The sequence below is a fragment of the Athene cunicularia genome (assembly GCF_003259725.1).
Source record: "Athene cunicularia isolate RWA chromosome 11 unlocalized genomic scaffold, athCun1 chr11_part1, whole genome shotgun sequence".
NCBI lineage: Eukaryota > Metazoa > Chordata > Aves > Strigiformes > Strigidae > Athene > Athene cunicularia.
This window is the reverse complement of record NW_020799113.1, coordinates 3,030,988-3,052,918: the sequence shown is the minus strand read 5'-3', so window position 1 is coordinate 3,052,918 and position 21,931 is coordinate 3,030,988.

The following is a 21,931-nucleotide window of genomic DNA, read 5'->3' as shown; positions in this document are numbered from 1 at the left end:
TTCACAAGACAGTGAGGTTCAGCACTGCCCCCAAAGCAAGAGATTCAATGCAACCCCAAACCCTTGAGTCCCAGCCTCTTTAAACCAAGCAGCATGCCAACAAAAGCAGCCCATGGAGCTTCCTGCCCCAGTGGCCTACATGGCTTATTGGAGAGCAAATTCAGGTAGCCAAGAAACATTTAGCAATAGGCAATGACAGCAGAGAAATCTTAATGGTGTGGAAAGCAGAACCTCTATCCCAGAAACACAGATTCAGCAGAACGGCAGCTATCAATCTTTCACCCACTTGCATGTTCCTAGGAGGAAGCAGAACTCCCTATATTGAATGAATTTTAAAATACCCAAATCTCTATGGGGAAGAAGTTCAGCGTCATAACTGCACTAGGTGCTCTGTGCTGCAAGACAGGACTCTCCAAGGACTCTCTTAGTCCACCCTATGAGTGCCCATTTTAATCCACATTGAAAGCAGATTAAGCCAGCCCATAAAAAGGCAGTCTTGATGTGGGATGAGTGCCACAGAGCGAGGCAGGGCACAGCAGTTAGTGCACTTTATGTTCACCTGCTGCCACACTGGGCTATAATTTCCCCCAAAGGTTCCAGCAATAGGGTACAAGAAAGTCCCAGTAACATTTCACCTAGCAATAAGTAGTTTCTACTAGACCTCATTTAGGTCTTTTTAAAGGCTCTGATCTGACTCATTTTATTTGTTCTACTAAACTGAGGTCAACTCTATTTGTTTAGGACCCAAACAAATAAATGGATCTCAAGGCATCTTACCAGTGTCCTATCCCAAATACCCTTGTTAGAGGAGATGAAAAGAAAGAATTTGTAAAAAGAAATCTCTGGAATGGTGTAAAGGAAATGCCGTATTTATTAAACAAAAGTTTTAGGGTCTTTCTCCTTCTCAGAATCAACAGGGTTCTTGCTTTCAGTTGAAACTAGTCATAAAAAGGATATTTTAGTAAAGAGACACATTACTGGAGTTTTCTGCACAAGCTACTAAGAATAAAACTGTATTTATTTCCATTAAAGGACAAGAGACTTTCAGGGGCAAAGGAATAGTATTTGCTTTGTGAACTACAGATCAGCTTTTGTAAAAACATTGGTTGAAATGATAAAACTGATGTGGTGATGCGTATCAACACAACATATTTTTTAACTCACATTTCTCAGGAGGCAGCAGTACCTCCTCCCACTATAGGCAGCAGGAGTTACAGATGTGCAGCACATCAAAAAAATATCATCCTTTCAAAAAAATTGATGATAGCAAGTAAAAAACAAATCCCAAATATCATGAACTGAACCTCAGGATCCTATAAAATAAAACAAACAAACAAACAAACAAAAACAAACAAACAAAAAAAACCAGATAGCAAAGTGTTTACCACTGCATGGATATGTAGATACAAAAAGGTTTCCATTCCCTGATCTGGGGGCACTGTACACAACTTCTCCCACTGCATGAGTTTAGGGGAGCTCTACAGCTACTCTAATTTGCTCCATGGCTACTCTAATTTGCACCATCTGGAAGTAATCTCTAGGGGTTAAAAGAGAGTCAAAGATAGGCATGACAAACGGGCATCCCTTCATATCTCATAGGCACACCCCTTTTCCCTTGTTTTCCTGTTTTTTTCTAGCAGGGGAGAGAAAATGCTGATAAGAGGAGCAAATTCAGCTCTTTGACCATGTCCCCCTTGCAGATAAGGAGACCCTCCCTGGACCAACACCACCTGCTTTATACATAAATGCACCTGAGAGATTAGACACGAAGTGGCCTCATTACGTGAGCATAATCTACTTTAGATCTCACAGGAAAGAGGAGGCACGAGTCTCAGTTTTGAAAATCAGCTCGCTCTACCCTATCCTGCAGTGCCTGCACGTCCAAAAGTCATATCAAACCCAGAAGGCCTTTTGTCTTCTCTGGAGCCAATCTCTGAGGCCACGGATTCTGCTGGGTTTGCTTTAGCTTGGATATGTAGTGTCAACACAACAGCAGCTCCGGCTGCACGCAGATTGGTGGAGAAAGTAGGTCAACATGAGACAAGCTGTTCTCAGAGTAGCGTTTCTCTCTCCTCTCCCTTCCCTCTTTGTAAATGAAGAGTGCTAAACTAGTTGCTTTGAAAAGCACATAGGCGTTCACCCTGTCAAACAGAAGTAGAGCCATTTTGCTGTATATGTTGCAGATCTGGACGGATATTTTATTATGCAATTTAGAACAATGTGACATGTTTGCAATAGGCTTCATAGGAGATGCCACTTGTTAGTACTAAAATTCAAATTAAGTGCCAAAAAAGCTGGTTTGAGTATTAGAAAACAAGGGGAGTATGTAAGCAAGGCTAAAATAATAATAAATATTAAATGAATATTCATGAAAATGCAAATTTTTACAAAGTTCATGGGTTTGTGTTGCAGGAAATTAGTTTCACAGTTGTATGTCAAAAGAACAGTCAGAAACTGTGTTTTAACCCAGAACACACTATTCAGTGAAAAGGTCTCACATGTTCATCCAACACAAAATCTGTAACAAAACCAGAGAATCCATGTGACCTGCCTCAACTAGCAGCACTTCTCAATGGACATGGATCTGGAATGTGCAGAGATGTGTTCTCTCTTTTCAAATCTGATTTACCCTTTAGAAATAACTGCCCAGTTATGCTCGGGCAATAAATACAAAGAAGGAATTGAGGAGGGCCCATGGATGGGTTAGTCACCAAACTGTCAAAAAGAGCAAATTAATCCAATATATATATATATGATTTATCTCCTGTGCGCACTCTGAATTATATTGGGAACATTTACAGTGTAGATTAGTGATTCCTTAAACTTCTCTAGATAGTTTAACTATCTCCCTATCTATGTCCTAAGACTCCCATCCTTAGGAAACAGAACAAACATCACTATAAATATCAGTAACAGTCATTACCTTGAAAAGGCTCTCTCTCAAATCATACATATGATAAATTACACAGGGCAAGAGTTGTACTAACAAAAATCTGTCTTACTTTCCTAATTCAAGAAATATTATTAATTTCAAGAGGAGTATTCATGAGTTAAGAAAGCCAGATTTGGAGCTGGATCCCATTCAAGTCCCTTGGAAATCAATGGAGCCACTCTCAGTGATTGTAAAATGAGAAGGATTGGGCTTGTGCCCATGTTTAGTATTGGATATGTATTTTTCCATGGTACATATTCTTCCTATATATAATGCAATTTTTTCTTTTAATTTCTTTTTCCTCTGCTTAGAGCATTACTTGTTGTTAATGACCATTAAATCCATCTTGGTTTTATCATACCCTTTGAGTCTCTGTGTAAGTACTTCAGCAAATTTTCCCCTTAATTGCTACCCAGTGTTCAAGGGAAATGTAGCCATCATTTGTTCCACCTTTGGACACAAGCTATATTTCAGGCAAAGCTTCAGAAGAAGAAAGCATTTTCTCTGTTCTAAAACACTACAGCTACTGGACCCATTATGCTTACTAGGGCCAATGAGAAACCCCCCACTGTCAGTCAGGTCCTAGACATGTCCCAGACATGGGAATAGCAGAGGAACGTCCTTCTCATGCAAGACTTCTGGTCCAAAGACCTGTAGGGAAAGGGGCTGAATGGCAAGTAAATGGAATTTTATCTTCAGGGTAGCTATTTATTTATACATCACTGTTGTGTTTGTATGGTTCAGTCATGGACTGGGACACGATAATGGCAGGTCTTGTACAACCATGGATCATAAAGAGAAGGTCTGCCCCAAAGAACAAACTTTCTCTTATATATATAGGTTACACATGAGAAACACATCATAATTTATCATTGCAATGTCTGTATAGACAAGGTTTCAAGTAAATGAGGGGAGAGTTGACTATTGCAGCAATAACATTTCCACAGAAATTTCAGACTAGCAATTAAAAAGGAGGTTTTTTGAGCAATGTGGAATATGCTTTAGCCAGATCTAGTCTGTAAGCATCTTATTTAATTGCTGTTACATTACTCAAATTACTGCCTTGAGGTTCCAGCCAAGATCAAGCGCAATTTCTGGTAAACGGGCACTATGCCTTACACACATCACCACGTAAGACACAGGCTCCACCCTGACACTGGGGTGCTGGAGTGCTTCCAAAGAAGAGCAGTGAAGCTGGTCAAGGGTCTAAGAGCACAAGTCCTATGAGGAGTGGCTGAGGGAACGGGGGTTTTTTAGTCTGGAGAAAAGGAGGCTCAGGGGAGACTTTACTGTTCCCTACAACTGCCTGGGAGGAGGTTGTAGCAAGGTGGGTGTCAGTCTCTTTTTCCCAAGTAAAACAACTGATAGGACGTGAGGGAATTGCCTCAAGTTGCACCAGGGGAGGTTTAGATTGGATATTAGAAAAAAATTCTTCACCGAAAGGGCTGTCAAGTACTAGAACAGGCCGCCCAGGGAAGCAGTTGAGTCACCATCCCTGGAGGTATTTAAACGACATGTAGATGTGGCACTTAGGGACATGGTTTAGAGGTAGACTTGGTAGTGTTCGGTTAACGGTTGGATTTTATGATCTTACAGGTCTTTTCCAACCGAAATGACTCTATAAATCTGTGATTCTATTAAATGGTTACATGACAGGGACAAAATTATTCCCCCACTTCAGCACTGACACAATTATCTGAGTAATCCCCTCAACTGATGAGATTTAGGCAGCTTCCATGGGAAGGAAACAGTAAAAAGGGTCACACAAATGACCTGGCTGTACCCTAGGTCTCCCGGAGTACAGATCAGAAATGTTGGAAGTAAGAATATCTCCTGTTCAGTTATATTCTTTGCTTTACTGTAGTCAGTGTCAATTGAACTTTACAGTTAACTTACACATATTTTTTCTTTGCTCCATCTCCCCTTTACTTTTAGCAACTGTGGTTGTGTCTTCCTCTATGATTTGTTTAATATCGAAGGGAGGGAAAGAGAGAAAGAGATACTCGATCTGATGTGGGAACACTTTCTCCTTTGTATCAAAGAACCATCTGCTAATTTACAAAATACAAACAAAATTACTGGATGTGCAAGAACCCCTGTCGGGAAGCCAGGCACAAACAGTGCCTGTGCCGCGTCAAGGAGTCCTGTGTTTATTCTGGAATGCACAGTTCTCCGGGTTTCTTTTATCTTTGGGTATTTTTCCTCCTTCTTCTCATTTTATTGATCTAAGTTCAGCATAGCAAAGAAGCTCTAGCAAAATAATAAATACAGAATATTTATGGAATGCTTTTCCTACTGTAAAAGGCACTTTTCTAGAAGGAAATAGAAATAATATGGAGCAGGCTGGTGCAGGGAAGGTTGACAGCCCTGTCTCCTCCAACCTCACTGTTTTGAAGCCTCGGTCTCTGTCGACCCTCTGTTTTCTGAGCAGTTGGGTGACACAAGAGTCAAGTTAATCCAACAGCTCTTTTCATCCTCCCTCCCCACCTCCTCTGCACACCATGCAGGGCAAGGCATAATGCAATATTCAGGAAATATCTCAACCTTGTCCTTTTTCAGTTGTTCTGCAAGTGAGAAAAAGGAAAAAAAAGAAAAAAAGAGAAGCAAGAGATACCTCCCATGCTCCTAATCTGCAGCAAGCAGAACGACGTGCAGCAGTTACTGTGGTCAGCCAGCTCACTGTGGTCTCACCACAGATTGTGAGAACAAATGTCACCCTCCAGAAGACAGAGAAAAGAAACTATCCAGAGGGAATTTATGTAAAGTGGTTACTTAGCAGCAGTGTGCAGTGTTTAGTATGTTTAGTGTTCAGACCTTCTTAATTTCAGTGGGGACTGAGGTTTTAAAACAGCCAGAAATATTTAAATACCTGTAGACAGACCTGCAAACCTCTTTCCTAGAAACTGGAAGTCTGTATGGCAAAGATAAGGCTGTGGACAAAATACAACTAACACAAGACTCAGAAAACAGGCCACTGAATGACCCATTTCTTATTAGCTGGACTAAAATTTCTTTAAATTGGGAGGTTTGGGGGCTCTACGTTTTCATGCAAATTTGAAGATCTTGCCACACTGACAGGCCTGAAGGGTAGAGCAGAGACAGCAGCAAGGATAAACTACACACATTTTTCTCTTTGTCGTATCTCAGCTGAGGTGAAAAGAAAAAAAAAAAACAACAAACCCAAAACATTTCAAAGAAGTCAGAATGCCCAAGAGAGTCTGTGTAGACAGTGGAGTCTGGCACATAGGGCCATCCTGACATAGTACAGCTCCACTGTACAGCACAGCTATATTAATTGAGACAAGCTCCATGTGAAAGTAGCTTCCCCATTTCTGAACCCAAACCAAGTTCCAAAGGACAGGACGGTGTCTTCTGGACCACGTTTTCCAAGTCCGATGGATCTGAGAATCGGTTGCAACACGCCAGCAGCCCCCTGTCTCTGTGCCAGCGGTGTGGAGACGTGCTGCATCTCCATGTCCACTCCACGCTCAGGCTCTCTCTGCAGACTGCCAATAAGGATGTCAGTTATAGTGACAGGCTCTTTAGCTATGGACATGTGCCCATCAGAAGGCAGACTGAGGTCACTATGCTCCCTGTACAGAGCCTACATGCAGGGTTCTGGTCGGTAACAACTTCCAGGCGCCAGCTTCAAGGATATGAAATGGTGACACAGAAGGCCTGATAATAGTCTCAACTCTGATGCACACAATCCCGTATTTTTGAAAAATACATTTTAATTTAAACTTGTAACTAAAGTCTGATGAATTGTAGATATGCAACTGAAAAAAATCAAATCAGGAAACAAATCCACTGTGTTGTAAAATCCCAAGATGCAAATGGAAATAAATGAACGTGAGACTGCCCAGTGTCTCACAAAAGCAAGGTCTAAAATTAAGAAACCTTTTAAATATTGCAGTAATCTCAGATACCATTAATAAATCCATGCATGTAGGAATGTGTATGCTTATACACATGTCCTGCTGGTATGAATAGGAATTAAGTATGAGTTGCAGTTTGTCACCTAGGCTGACAGTCCAAAGATTCCTGCACAAATTGCCATAGTTAAACCAAAGACTCACGTTTCCTGAAAAGTAGATACATGCTGGATTAAGAGTGGACTTTTCAATATGCAACTTATACATAGTATACAACAAAACTCTATTTTCAACGATGCTCAAGACAACTATTCAGTAACCTGAAGCTATACCTATGCTAATATTTGCTATGTATGTGACAGTGTAATTTCCGCATTCCTCTCCTTCCTTTCCACCCACACATGGTTTGACTGAAAAACAGTAGAAGCAAACCTGGATCCAGTGGAAACAGCAGCAGTTCTGCTAATTTACAGGAGACAAGATTTTACCCAGTACATTTAACAAATGGTCCTGAGAGTACAGCAACGTCCAATCCAGTGACCTTTCAACCTCCTCTTAGTGGAAGAGATGCCAGGGAGCCATTAGTTCTACTGTGCAACATATTAGCTCATTTTTCTATCTAAATTATCATCTGCATCAAAATGCAGATTGAATGCTCTGACAACAGTAGCTCTGACAACAGTGAACAGCAACACACAGGTGCCGTTCGTGTTACCTCCCAGGGCAGGCTGCCATTATTCTCCGTGCACACCTGGTAAATGGGCTCACACCCGAGTCCCACGCCATCATGGAAACCTTCATAGGCATCACAGACTGCCAGCACAGGAATCCTACAAATGAAAAATATTTACATCTGGCTCACTTCAGAAAGCTACACGTTTCATGGGTAGAGCTAGTTTAGCTTTTCAGAAGGGTTAAAAAGTTAATTTCAGATAAAGCCCTGTCACCAACCTCTTTTTCTGTTTTTACAAGGAAAAACCCCATTTTCAAGAAATCCTCCAGTATTCTAGGGTATTTCTGCAGTATTTCTACTATTCCAGGACAGTTACCATAAGCTTGATATAAAGCTCATCTGACATAGAGTCCTTACCAGTGCCATTATCAAAAATGTGAGCTTGGATTGGGAAAACACTGGCTATGATTCCTACAGACCTGAATGGTAAAGCATTAAAGATTAATTAATTTTAACCACCATCACTTCCTGGTTTGTTTTCAGCATTCCTGCACGTAGATTGTGCCATTCATCACTCGGAAGTATTCACCATTTTCTATTTTATATTATTTCTATAATACAGAGTCTATTCACTCAAATATCCAGGCTATCATGTAACATCTTTCTCCCTGTGAAGGGACTACAGAGAATATTCGAGGCTGGGGCTGCTTTAAATAGTTTCCATTGCTCTGTGTACACAGCGTATGATTTTTCCCTCTCATCCTCCAGCACTTTTCCATTGCAGCCTTCAACCATCACACAGTGCCTTATGCACCTATCAACTCTCATTTACCATGGGGTGAATTTTAGTTTCACTTATGTTGGCATAATCCCACTAAAGCCAGAAGGATTGCCTGGGTTTATCTGAGATCAGAAGACAGCCTAAAGTTAGGCAGAGCGACATAAGTGTTTGGAAGGAGCAATTATGTTCTGCAGTGAAAGACAAAGGTTTCAGAATTCAGACTGACATAGGAGTTAATATTCCCCACACATGGATGTACTAACTACTGTCGCTACTTGGCCTTGGGAGAATGGGAGTGTATTTTTTCTTTGCTGAGAAAGCCTTTTTTTTTTTTTTTTTTGCATAGGATCAAGCCAAATTGCTGATCATTTTGAGTTTTAATAAATAAAATCAACATTGCATCTGATATCATTAACAGTAGGGAGAGTGGTCTTTCTGGATAATAGCGATGTATTATGGCAGAATGTCCAGATACTATTGGTGATGATAGATTAAATAGATTAGAAGAGAGGAAAGAAATAAAATTCAACCCAAGCTCTTACTGCAGCAGCAATGAACTAACATTCTTATTCTCTTCTTGTCCCAAACGACTTGGCATTGCTTGGGCTCTCAAACAACTGTCATATTTCACACCAGAAATGCTGCATTCCAGTTTAAGCTGGTGTTTTAAATTCAGTTTTGTAAAGCATTGTGGGATTTTCCAGACTGAAAGGCATCATATATAAATTTAAAATATTATTATTATTTCAACATTATTTATGGATACCATCTGTTCATAACTCTGTTACTGTCTCTTCTTTTTAATGTTCCTATCACAGACTGCCTTGCTTATTACTTGCTAAATTGGTCAGAATTCAGTTCAAGCTATCTTTGAGTTATATGTTTACCTCAATGAGTGCCTGCCAAGAATGATGTTTATGGCATATCTTGCATTGATTTTAGAATTTCTGAAAGTAATAAAGCACTGAATGAGGTTCATTTCTTCTCACAAATTAGAATCTGTCATATTAATAGAGTAATATAATCCTGTCATCGCTTCCATTTGTTTCTTTCACCAGACTGATAGGAAAGAGAGGTTAACTTCATGTTCATTTAGGCTGTTAGTTTAAAAGGCCTAGAGGAAGCTGTTGGTTTATTTTTAAAATCTTCAGGAATAATCATTCCAAACCTGATCACGCTACTCCTTTGTGCAAAACAACCTTATTCTGTAAGTTGGTAGGTTGGAACCCATGAAACTCCTCCAGGGCAGCGCACTGCTCGTTGCAGCGAGAGGACAGGACCAAGCTCTTCATCGCTGGCAGCGACAGCGTTGTGAAGGGAAGGTGTGCATGGGAAGAGCCCGGTCCCTGTTGCCTTCCCCCCTTACCCGGCAGGGTGTGAGGTGACAGGGTGGGCTGTTCTCCATTTCTTCCTGGACACAACATCTGGTGTGTGGGCAGGGATCGTGCACATCCCCGCCTCTGCTCTTCCACGACACTCTCCAGGGCTGAGCCTGGTGGCGTCAGGATTACAACTCGGCACTGGTTAATGAGATGCAAAGCGCTCGGTATTCCTCTCATTCCTGGGATGGTGACACTTGCATACCATGGCCTCATTATGGTTCTGCCTACAGTCACTATTCAGTCCATATTTTTACTCTTTTAAAACCCATCCAAAGTATAAACCTTTACATCAGCTGTTGTCATGTCAGCTTTCACAAGCTTTATGCAAACAATAATGTACAATTCAGGGGGAAAAAAATCTCCGAATAGGATTAGTGAGGTTTTATTAGAAACTATGCAGCAGATTCACCAGATAAACTATTACCTCAACCAGCAGCCATTGCCACACTACAGCTGCCTGGAATTTTTATTTTCTTGGGTTTAACTTCATAACTCCATTTTCCTTTTCCTTCTTGCTTCCTCTTGGCTGACATATTATATAGCTGCTGAAATGATCCTCTAGCCAGGAATGCTGGATGAGCAGCTGCCTGTGGATTGGTGCCAACACTGCACTGGAAACTGGAAAGCAGCACAGACTGGCTTGCACCCATGTCTCCCTCCAGACACAGATAAAAAATCCAGAGCACCTCGTTAGAGATTGCTGACCTGTGAACTCAAGATATTCTCCTACCTGCCCCTGTGGACATGTCAGCATTTTAGGGGGCTGTACACTAACCATACTTGATGCCAAGTTGAGCTTCCTCCTCCTCTTGCTGGGTTTTGAGATCGCCAGACTGAGATCTGTGAGGCATCAATTATAATCCTGAACGCATCTCTCAAAATAAATGTTTTGTGCATTTTTGTAGCAGATCACCCAATAATAGAACATAGCTCAAGCAACTAACGGAGCACAAGTCCGCTTCCAATGTGTCAGATAATAATTGTGCTGTAACACCACAGTGCATACATGAATAAATACAATTCTAAATTCAATGAGATCTTTTCCTTCTGCTGCTCCTCCTGCCGCAAATGAATACACCAGCAATTAATTACTGTGCTCAGCAACTCCCTGCAGCAATTGTGTAATAGATTCATTTTCAGTCCCTTGTCTCGTAACCTTTCAGATAAGTTTCATGGGTCTGGAATGGCAAGCATAAAAATATATGGTTTTGTTCATTTAATGTTTGTAAATGTTACAGCTCTCAGATACCAGCCATAACTTTCTCAAAGTTCTGCTCCACTGCTTATAAATACTGCAGTATATTTGAATATTAAGATCATTTGAGCTCACAACTAAGAGTAAGGGATCTTTCTCAATCAGAGATATTTGCATGTTACATTTTATGGTAAAACTTATTTATATTTAAATTACTAATATTTAAGAAATTGTATAATATTCATTCTTACTATCAGTCAGCCATCTCAGTGGTTAGGACTACACCCGTATATCCTGGCCTCAGTAAACTCACTGGAAGTCCTGCCAGTGACTTCAGTGAAGCCTGGATTTCACTTAGGTCACTATTTGTGTATCCCTAAAAAAAATTAAGAATTGAAATGAATATGCTGTCATTGCACCTCTGCTTTCTTAAACAATTATTTTTAGGATGCACCATTAAAAGTTGCTGAGCGCTTAAAGCGTTAAGAAAAGGACTTCCGTATCAAGAAAACCATAAAGCTATTTCCTGATCATATTTTGCAAGTGTTTAAAGTCCAATGAGGTCATGTGCATAGAGCTGACAACACAGCACTGGACAAACATTGAACAGACACGGCCTAAGTGATGAAATGCAATGCAATACTACTAGTGTCTTGATGACAATATTATCTACTGTTGCACAGATGTCTCAGAAAAAGCCAACTTTCTCTTGTTCTCCTGGGCAAATGCAAGTCCAAAATGGGAAAGCACAGGAATTGAGCAAAAATAGGTAGGGGGAACAATAATCTGAAATCCAAGCTTTCTGAACCTGAAATGAGTCCAAAGATCCTTGAGGAAATGACTTTCTAGACTGAATGACCGGCAAAGCTGGAAAATAAACCTTCTGAATCTTATAAACCAGGTTTCAACCCTGAATAGTACCACATACGCAATATACCAAGAATAATTAATAAGAAAAAAATAAGTCTGAGCTTTCTGACTGGAAACACAGCATGTCCCTGTGCTTAGAGTAATGGATTGGGACTCAATTCTGTTTCTTCTGCTGCTGCTGGGCTGTACAACAAGTGCTGTCTTCAATGTCATCCTTCCAGCAGTGACTCTCTCTCCTAGCCACATGTAAAGTGCCCAGCAAATAAAGGCTTTGCAAATAAATTATTAAAAGTAAATAATTCATACCAAAAGTTCTAAGGTTCCCCTTAAGCCAAGACATCCATGAGTAGGTGTGACAGTCTGATGAAACCACAGTTAATGTCTCTAATTACTAATGACAGTAAAGAACTTTGGCAAAGGAAATGGTTTCTATGGAAATGCCAGGACTGTGCAGGTAACGGCAGGGAGGTGCGGCAAGAGGAGGGGGTCCTGTGGAGGTGGGACCACATTTTTCGGAGGCTGAACTCCCCTGTCTTGAAAGAGCCAAGAGAGAGACTGTTTTCATGACACATGTGCCAAAAGGAAAGATCGAACAACTGTCACACTTGCAGGGAGAGAGGAGCAACTCCCCAGCAACCCCCAAGCCCACCAACCTATTTCCAGAAGAATCTGAAAGCATAAACTGCACATGATGCCTAATTAGTCTAACGAGTCCAAGTGCCCACCTGGAGGAGGGGCAAGGGAATATAAAAGAACACAAGTCAAAGCCTTGGGTGGCTGTGCCCCACCAGAACTGGACCCCTTGTGTGACTGGACCAATGATGGAACCAGGACTGGTGAAATTTTCCATTTTTTCTTTCTCCCTTCTCCTCTTTCCCCTTTTCTCTCCCATTCTGTATGCCCGCATATAAGGCAAGGCTTGTTGGGACATGTTTAAGGCTTGTCGGGCATGTTGTAAGATCTGTCACTAGTCGGTGTAAGTTTAATGTCTGCTGCAGAGGATACAAAGATTACTGACAAAGTTTCGTGCCAATTATGTGTTGTGAGAGAATAAAAATTGAGTTATATGAATTGAAGAATCCTTGGTGTCATTTCATCTTAATCCTGACCCAGGAATCGGCGAATCTGAGTCATCATCCCAAGAAACTAGGATGTGACAGTAAGGTTATCGTGAGTTAAAATTAGTCATAAAGTATTTGTGAGAATCAAATGCTTATGAAAAAGAGAAGTATTAAATGTGTTTCTCCGGTTCTGCCTAGCTTTGCTCCTCACATCGCTGCTCAATGAATGCTCATGCTGCTCTGAATAATTTATTAAAGCTAAGCTCAAGACTACACAGGACATACACTAAACCCTAGTGTCCCTTCTCTAAGGAGAAGTCTTTTATTTGGTTACTTCAATCTGTTAGGTATCTAGATAGGGTTTTCTTCCTGAAAATAGAAGAAAAAATTAATTTCCCTCCTGCTGAATAGTCTTTGGCTTAATCTTTTTGAATATAAAAGCTGGCAATGCACTGGGTTTAGATCCAACTATATCCTTAAACTGGACTGCCCAGTGACTAGAAATGCTTCTGGTCCTGGCATTTGTTTTTGTAAGCTGAGGAATGGCCACGGTCCCTTAATACCACTGTGCAACTTTCTTGTTATACTTGCAATAGCATCTATAGTTGCCATTTCATAATTTCACAGTGGGATTTCTCCCACTGTCTTGATCCACGGGGGTGCCTACAGTAACTGAAGTCTGGCTTTGAGGCACACGGATTTACCAGTCCTGACTCTACATTTTGCAGGGCTTAACCAGCCACTTGGCATATTCCACCAAGGACAAGAGCCATCACTCACAGACTGGTGACTTGGCACATCAGGGATGATAAACAATACCACATGCTACTCAGTGACTTCACTAATGGTGTCTGGAGACCATCCAGTGGAAGATGCAGTCCTTTATCTCTGCAGTTATTAATTGATCTTCATTTACAACCTTCACAGAGAGGCCTTATCATCCACTCTCAATGCATGGGGCTCCCATGGGCCAGTGCAGCCACTCCCCAAAGTACTCAGATAAAGTCATGGTCTATCTCCAGTCTTTCTCCAAAACCAGCAGACTACAGTAGACTGGGGCTACACTACAGATCTGAAAGAGAGATTCAAAACTTGTTTCCAGCTGGCTTCTGTCTAATCACTTCTCCACTTAAAAAAACCTGGCACATAACTGCTGTTCTTCGCTTTGTACCCAAATCCTCAGACTTACATTCTTAGTGTAGAGATTTAGTCAATGGAGCAATGGAGTCAGGCCGATTAAAAAAAAAAAAAAAAAAAGTTTTTTTGCACATCACATCAAAAAGCAATCTTTCAAAGATGCATGGTTTGTGAAAGATTTTGTCCAGTGTTAGGGCATTACTAACCACTTTTCCATGCTGCCTGGGCTCTGGAAACAATTGAAACCTGAGAAAACACAAGGGATATGTCCTCATTTTCTATTATATTTTCTTATTAGGATGGCAGGTGGGTCAGAGTTGAGACTTCGTTTGTGCAGGAAGTCTATGGATCCAACTTTAATCAGCTACAAATAACAGTAAGGCAGAATAACAGGAAGGAAATAACCACAAGGTTGATTATCAAGAGATCCCCTATTTCTGTACATCTCCATGTAACCTTAGTTCCTTCATTTCAGTCTCCTTTTCCATATAGATGATCACAGAAACATTGCGGGGATTAATTACTTAAATGTCCTTACTTTGCCTTTGAAAATGTAAAGCTCTCTTTTGCCTAACAGTCTAGGTGGATGTCCAAAGGGATTTACAAAAGTACTTAAGCAGGTTAAATGCCTACATCCCACTGACTCTCAAAGACTTTCCGTAAACCTCACACTATAAATGGAGTACCAATAAGGGAGAATGCTGTCGCTCCGTCTCTGTACTGGCCCGGGCACTGGAACAGTTTTTCGGATTCTCTTCTGACTACACCTCAGTCACTGACAGCCTATTTGCTCCTGGGTGACACACTGATTTGGAGTAGGTACCTATCTGGCTTAATGTCTTCCATGTCTCAAACCAATACCTAAAACCAACAGGAAGCTTAAACCCTTAAGGTGCTACTGTCCAGGCAGGGTTTGTTAGCTGAGACCAACTGCTAAACCAACGGCTGGACAACACCAACAAAGTGTACACGTGCAATGACATTGATGTGGTGCAGAGCTGTGATGTGACAGATGCTCTGCTGTAGCTACTGATGGTTTGAATTTCTCTTGGATTACTCTGTATCACCCTGACATAGCTGGCAGGTACAGACTCCAGTAAGCAGAACTCCACCCAAACCAGAGACACCATAAACTGGCCACAAAGGCTCCGTAATTGTATTAAGCTGCTGCTGTAACCAGTTGCATTTCTTCTGTCTATTAAATGTTAGTTAAGACATTGCTTCTGAGTTGCTTTCACCATCAGTTCAGAGATCTTGTAAAGAGGGTTCAGAGATGACTAAACTAGCCAGGCTTTTCCAACAAATACAGCTGTTCAGCCCAACAACCCAGTCTAATATGACCAGTCAAAGGTGTGCATGGAGACTGAACACATCTACCTATAAGCTACCTCCCCTGAGTACAAATATAGACTCCGTGTAGGTCAAGGTCAGCTGCCCACAAGTATCCACTCTGTTTCTTGGGTAGGTTTTGCAGTCTGCATTGAACTGTCCATAATGTGGCGATTTTGGGCTACCTGACCCCAGGTGAACTGGTTTCAAATGTCTAACGTAAGCCTTACCCCTGGATCGAACAGTGGATGCACCCTACCAGCAGTTGGGAGTTAGAAAACTGGTTTTCTCATCAGAAAGGCATAGTGAAAAAAAAAAAAAAAAAAAAAAAAAAAAAAAAAGCTGGAGAAATTGGCTAATGCAGACTGCAGCAAATGCTTTACTCTCTGGTAGGCAGTGCATCTTACCAGGACCATAAAATGGTAGAACCCATGGGTTTTGTCCCTTGATGATTACATTTATCCAGGTGAATTTGAATTTTATAAATGTTCAAGCCCGAATTGTCTTAGGAGCTGTCTGTTTAAACGAACACATTTGTCTTTGCACATTTCGGTCAGCGCTATAATCAAGGGACCCACATATGCTGGATCCTATTCAACTTAATAGATAGAAATTTGGCAGTAGCATGTTCTCCATATGGGGTTTTCAGCTGTAGAAAAGCTTCTGCCTTTGCTATAAAATAGATTGGGATTGTTCCTTTCCAGAGTAGGCTGCCTCTTCATCTAGATGGTTGAGAACTGGATTCAAATGCGAGCTGACTCTTTATGTGGAATTGAGCACTAGTGGAAAAAAAAAAAAAAAAACAAAAAAACCCCAAAAAAACATGCTGGCTTTCAAAGGGTGTTCATGATGTTCCCCTGAAATTCTGAGGGAGTTATTACCCATTTTGTCTTGATTGTATTTTTGGTTTAAGTTTTATCAAGAGCACCCAGGGAAATAGGTTGGCACGTCCGTCAAATGTAACTTGTAATGAATAAATTTGTCCTTCCAGTCACTGATCTAACTGTGAAGGTGCAGAGGAGTGTTGGAAGGTTCAACAGTCTAATAGAAAAAATAGACCATAGAACATCACACTGAAGTTATTTCACCAGAGAAAATTACACTGGAATAAATATATAAATACATTTGCTCAATATACTGCAGGTATAATGGCTTCATTGTAGAGGCACATCTTTCTTTCCCATCAAAACAAAGAAGTTTAGCCTGAAATAATTAATTTGTGCAGGCAAAGCCTAACATTTCCATAGTTGCCAAAGGGAAAGCAAAGAACAATTGTAAGGACGGGAAAAAAACCTCACAATGAGATCGCTGGGAATAATTCCAATAGCATGAAATTAATGTAAATCACAAATAGCTCCTGTGAAGCTAATGTAAGAATCTGTGAGAAACCAGAATCAAGTCCAAAAACCTAAATAGGAATCACCAAGGGAAAAAAAAAAAAAAAAAGCATGACCACAACAGAGATATTTAATAATATATTACATTTATATTAACACTGAATGATCACTAAAGGAATAAATACTTCCCTAATAATATTCAAGTCCTATGACAGTAGTTTCTTGCAGGAATGGTGTAAGTCTTAACGATTATCTTGTCTCAACAAATCTTATGGAAGCTACACAATCCAAATGGATCCCACTATAGCTTTCAGAAGATGCATCTTTCCTAGCTGGGTAATAGTTACCTAATATAATGGATGGCAACAGGAATTCTATCAGGTAAAGCAGACATATGGGAACCTACCTAGAATCTTTAACGCTCCTGCTCCATCACTCTAAACATTTGCAAGTCTCTTCCTTAAATGGTTCTTTTGTGGCAACTCCTCAAGGAAGAATAGCTAGGAGCCCAGCATGGCTTGCACAATGCAAGCAATTACAGTTCTTTCTCTGCTGCTTTTACATAGTTGATATAATTAATGCTTTTAGGTTCAGAATTAATAAAACCCACATAGAACTCATCGTGTTCTTCAAGAATATGTTAAAAATATATTTATGCTCACTAAAAGAATGGAAAATATTACCCTTAACTAGTTTATTTCAGACACTGGTTCATTCTTTGAAGGTGCTTGTGTCTTTGCAGCAGAGGTTGGGATGAATTAGAATATATAGTGTATTCTGAGATGGTGTCTGTGTTTTCTCAATACTGCCCTGCTATGGTGAGGCATTGGCTTTTGTTGTCTAAATGGGCTCAGATATGTCATTCTTATTACCAAGGCTTATTTAATTCATTTACTAGGTCATTGCTTGGGATAATATATGCAAATTGTACATATTAAGAGTGATATGAATTACATCAAGCATTGCCATTTATGTGGAAAATTCATCAAATGTTAATGTAAAATCTATAAATAGAAAGAATAAAATAATAATAAAACATGAATGTGCATCAAGCATGAAAAATGAAGATCCTTAACTGCCCATTTATTAAGCAAATAAGGACAGCATATCCTTAGCCAGTGAGCAAAAGGCAACAGAAAATGACTGTGTGTTACAGTGACACTGATAACCATTTAAATCAGGTCCCCAGTATTCTGACAGAGTATGTGCTTGTGAATGGGGAAAATGAAAATTCATGTCATAAAGGAATTCCAACAACTGTGTTGGTTAGAAAGTGGTAGGAGAGATTTAAAAAATAAACCCACGGATTTAGTCTTTATGACAAAGCTAATCACAGATTGCTTGGGCACTACACGAAACAGTTGGAAAAAACTATAAAACCAAGAATAGTGGTTTATATCATTTTGAGTCTCTACTTCATAATTCCATGATTCAAATTTTCTTGCTTGCAGGTAGAGCTGGGATGTTACTGGCTAGTCATAAAGTGTTCTGCCTCTGTAACAATTCATTTTTCTCATATTGTAAGAAAAAGGAGTCACTTATCATTTCAGTATCCATCGAAGAAACATCCATAGAATCTCATATATCCCTACATAATTTTGCATAACTGGCAGGCTTTTCTAAAATGGAATAACTGAATAATAATGAAGGCCATTAATGATGATTAGAAACATTACAAAGAGTGAAAAAATTAGTGTTATAGTTTCTTATATTCATAGAGTGCTTATGAGAAGAGCATTTTTGTAGAAATCATGCATAATTATTACTCAAGGAGAGGATATCAAAGGTAAATTATTTGAATTTTCAGTCTTTTAAAAAAAATTCTCATTATTGTAGCCTGAATTGCCACTCTTCAGAAGTATAGTTAACTTCTCCCTTTTTTGCTAGTGATTCATGCTTCCGTTCTTGATTGGTTTAAATCAAGTTCTCCTTTATCCATACATTGATAACCATTTACCATATCATACATACATCCGTTCAGGAATCAGACACCAATGTTCTGCATGTTCATTTTGTTCTTATGACTGCTGCTTCAAATGAAGCAATTTTTACTTTTCTTTAAAATTCCAGATGTCATTAATTTCTTTTATCAGTCTCTAACAGAAAACATACCTAAAGACTTTTCAATACATATTGCTAGCCTTTATAAATCTCAATCATAAAACAGTGAGGCTTTGCTTAACATCTGCTCATCCTTGTAACAGAGAGGGAAAAAAAGGCCCCACTCTTTCCAATGGCAGTTATGCAGCTTTCGCAAACAGGCTCATGTATTTCTGTGCTATACGTTGCACAAGCAGAATAATAAATCACTGAAAGTTAATTCCCCTAACAAACAAGTTCATATAAGCACGATCCTCTCAAATATGATCTGCTTCTCCTGTTTTACATTTCCCATTTTGAAATACACCATTTGTGTCACCACAGAGGGCCACATCCTGCAGTGCTGGTTTATTCCTAATAAATACTAATTAACTGTTTAAAAATCTAACTTAGGATCAGTGTTAATGAATTAGCAGCTTTTCATTGAATTTGATATTATCTGGATAAGGTAATTAAACAGAAAGCAGGTAGCCTGCCTCCTTCTCAACCAGAGTGATATGATACTTGCCTGAGTCATGATTGCAGAGCATTATACGAAATATATTTGGTATATTTATAGGTCAAGAAAGACTGCATTCTTTTGGTTAGGTTGATTAGTTTTGGCAGATACAGTAGGAAAGAGGACCTATTTTACTGATGCTCAGACAAATCCTAAAGCACAGAACAAAAATCCTATTCCTGCACTCAAATGTGGCAGGATATACAATCATGCTTTATATGGAGATTCCATTTTTTAATACTTTCGAAAAAGGAATAATTCTTAAGATGTCCATTAAAACATTTCCAACTGTTTGAGAACAACTGCTCAATAGACTGCTAATAAGGGTGATTTCTACTGCCTCTTCCCCTATACTTTGCTTACTTCACTACAATTCCTATTGCTGCTGCTCAGTTTATTAACCCCATGTAAACATAACATTAATGCAAAATGTTACCAGATGTTTAAAAGAATCTATGAAAACCCTCCCTTAGGTTCTGTAGGCTTGAGTCATTAATCTATAAATTCTTTGGTTTCTTTTCTACTTAGACATTATAGGATTTTTCCAAAAGGATTTGGTTCTCTCAAAGGTAAAATCTTGCTTAGCTATTAATGCATGAAATCTCTGAAGTCACTGAAACTACTTGTGTGAAAAGACACACTCAAGTTCATTATGGAAAGATTAGCCATTTGGGCTTAAGGAAACTGTATACAAAGTGCCATGGCGAAGAGAAGTAGTTTCAGTCTTTCTCATTTACATGCAAAGCAAATTCTTCCACCATTTGCTTCCAATTTGATAACTGAGCAAAAGCATAATAATAAATAACTCAAAAGAGGGGAAAAAAATTCTAATTTACTTTAATAAACCACAGACTCAGACTATGGAGACCCGAGGATGTATTTCTTCTGTCACCCAGCAGGGAAGGGAGGAGCTGCCATGGAGACCTCCATCTCACTCCAGACACTACATGGCCACGGTCTCCACTTGTGGAAGCCCAGACAGCTGTGCCATGCACACACTGTGCAGACCAGCTGAAGAATTTGGGGAAAATTTAATCAAGGGCAAAAGAACAGTCCAAAATAAAATAGAAGCCTACACATCCCAATATAGATATTCTTACTGGGGCCCAACACCGTTCCATGCAGCTCCTAGCCATGTTTCCCAGGGAGGAAAATCCACACCAAGACGCCCGCAGCCTCTCCTCCTGAGACTGCCTGGAAGAGGCACACTGCTTCCCAGAAAGATGGCTGGAATGGCTGGGAACTGCCGAGCCTTCCACAGAAATTAAAGCTACTTCCTCTTGGCAGCCACCCAGGAGAAGATACTGGCAGTCATGTTCCCTTCCCGTCCCCTCCCCTCCCTTCCCCGCAGGCTCAGGAAGCAGAGTGGCTCCAGACTGCACAAGGAGACTCTCCCTGTTCAGCTGTCCTAAGGTCAGCAAGGATTCGGGTATGGCTGTATTAACCCTTACTGCTGAGCTCGGCTACTTGCAATCCGTAGTCCAGGCACCACAGATGACAGCTTTCTAAAATTCTGCCCACAAATTATACCAATGGATAACTCCTTGGGTGTGTGAAGCAACACCCCACGTACCCCTTTACTTAATGTCTCCGTGCCACGCTCAACCAGGATCACCTTACGTTCAGCAAAGCAGCCCCTGGGCATGACACCCAGCTGCTGGCTCAGGTGGCACGCAGAGTAAACCTGCGAAACCTGGCTGCAGGTATCATTGCTGGGCCCTCGCTTGCTCAGGAAACCTGCTACAGCGCTACGGAAAGGAGACTTTGCTAACTGGGGTGAGAAAGCTTCACATGCAGTGAGCGCAGGGGCTTGCTAAAGGAAAGGTTCACACATCCCTCCAGAGCTCTGAATTTGAGACAACTACCCAAGAAATGAGCACTGCAAAAGAAAGGTGGACAAATGAAAAAAGCAGATTTCTCAGATATAAGCTGGTTCCCACACAGAGAAAGGCTCATAGAAATTAACAGGCAGGACAGCAAGAGGCCATCAGAGGCAAGTCTAGAGAAAGCACTCTAAAAACCTGGTAACTTAATATAAAATGGTCTCCTTTTTATGGGTTAGTGGGGTTTTTAACACCTTATAGCAAATGTAACTGGGAGAGATGCTTGGTAAAATCCAGAAGTTCAATAAATACTAAAAAAGATAACACCTTTTCTTTAAAATTCAGTAATTCTTTTTATTAAAATATCTATCAATAAATATTTATATATCTTCTGAGATTCAAATATTTATTATATCTATTAGCATTTAATCTTGTATACCTTGGTCTCTCCAAACCTGATGGAAATTGTGCCAGGCTTGATTCTCATTGATGCAGAGCCTCTCACAGAATATTCCCACCTTATTTCTAAGAAATGTTTGTGCCCTGCTCTAGGAAACCTCCAAACATCTACATATAAATACCTATGATCTACCCAAGTATGAAGGGTTTTTTTATTTTTGATATGTACAATTACAAGAAAAACACTGAAAAAAAGAAATAGTCTGTGCTTGGCTAACAGTAGAGTAGCCTATGCTTATCTAAGTAACAGTAGAGTGCAAATCAGTGATATGACAATATATATATTGCCCATAAAATTAATTTGTTATTACTTATTACTGGTGTCATGCTAACTAACAAGTAAAGGAAAATTCATGGTAAGGTTAAGAAATCAGTAACTTGCTTCGTGCAACAGAATAGAATTTGACCATCTAAAGTGTCTCTGATCCTGTGGTAGAATTTCAGCCCGTACTTTAAAAATAAAAAACCCTCCAGAATT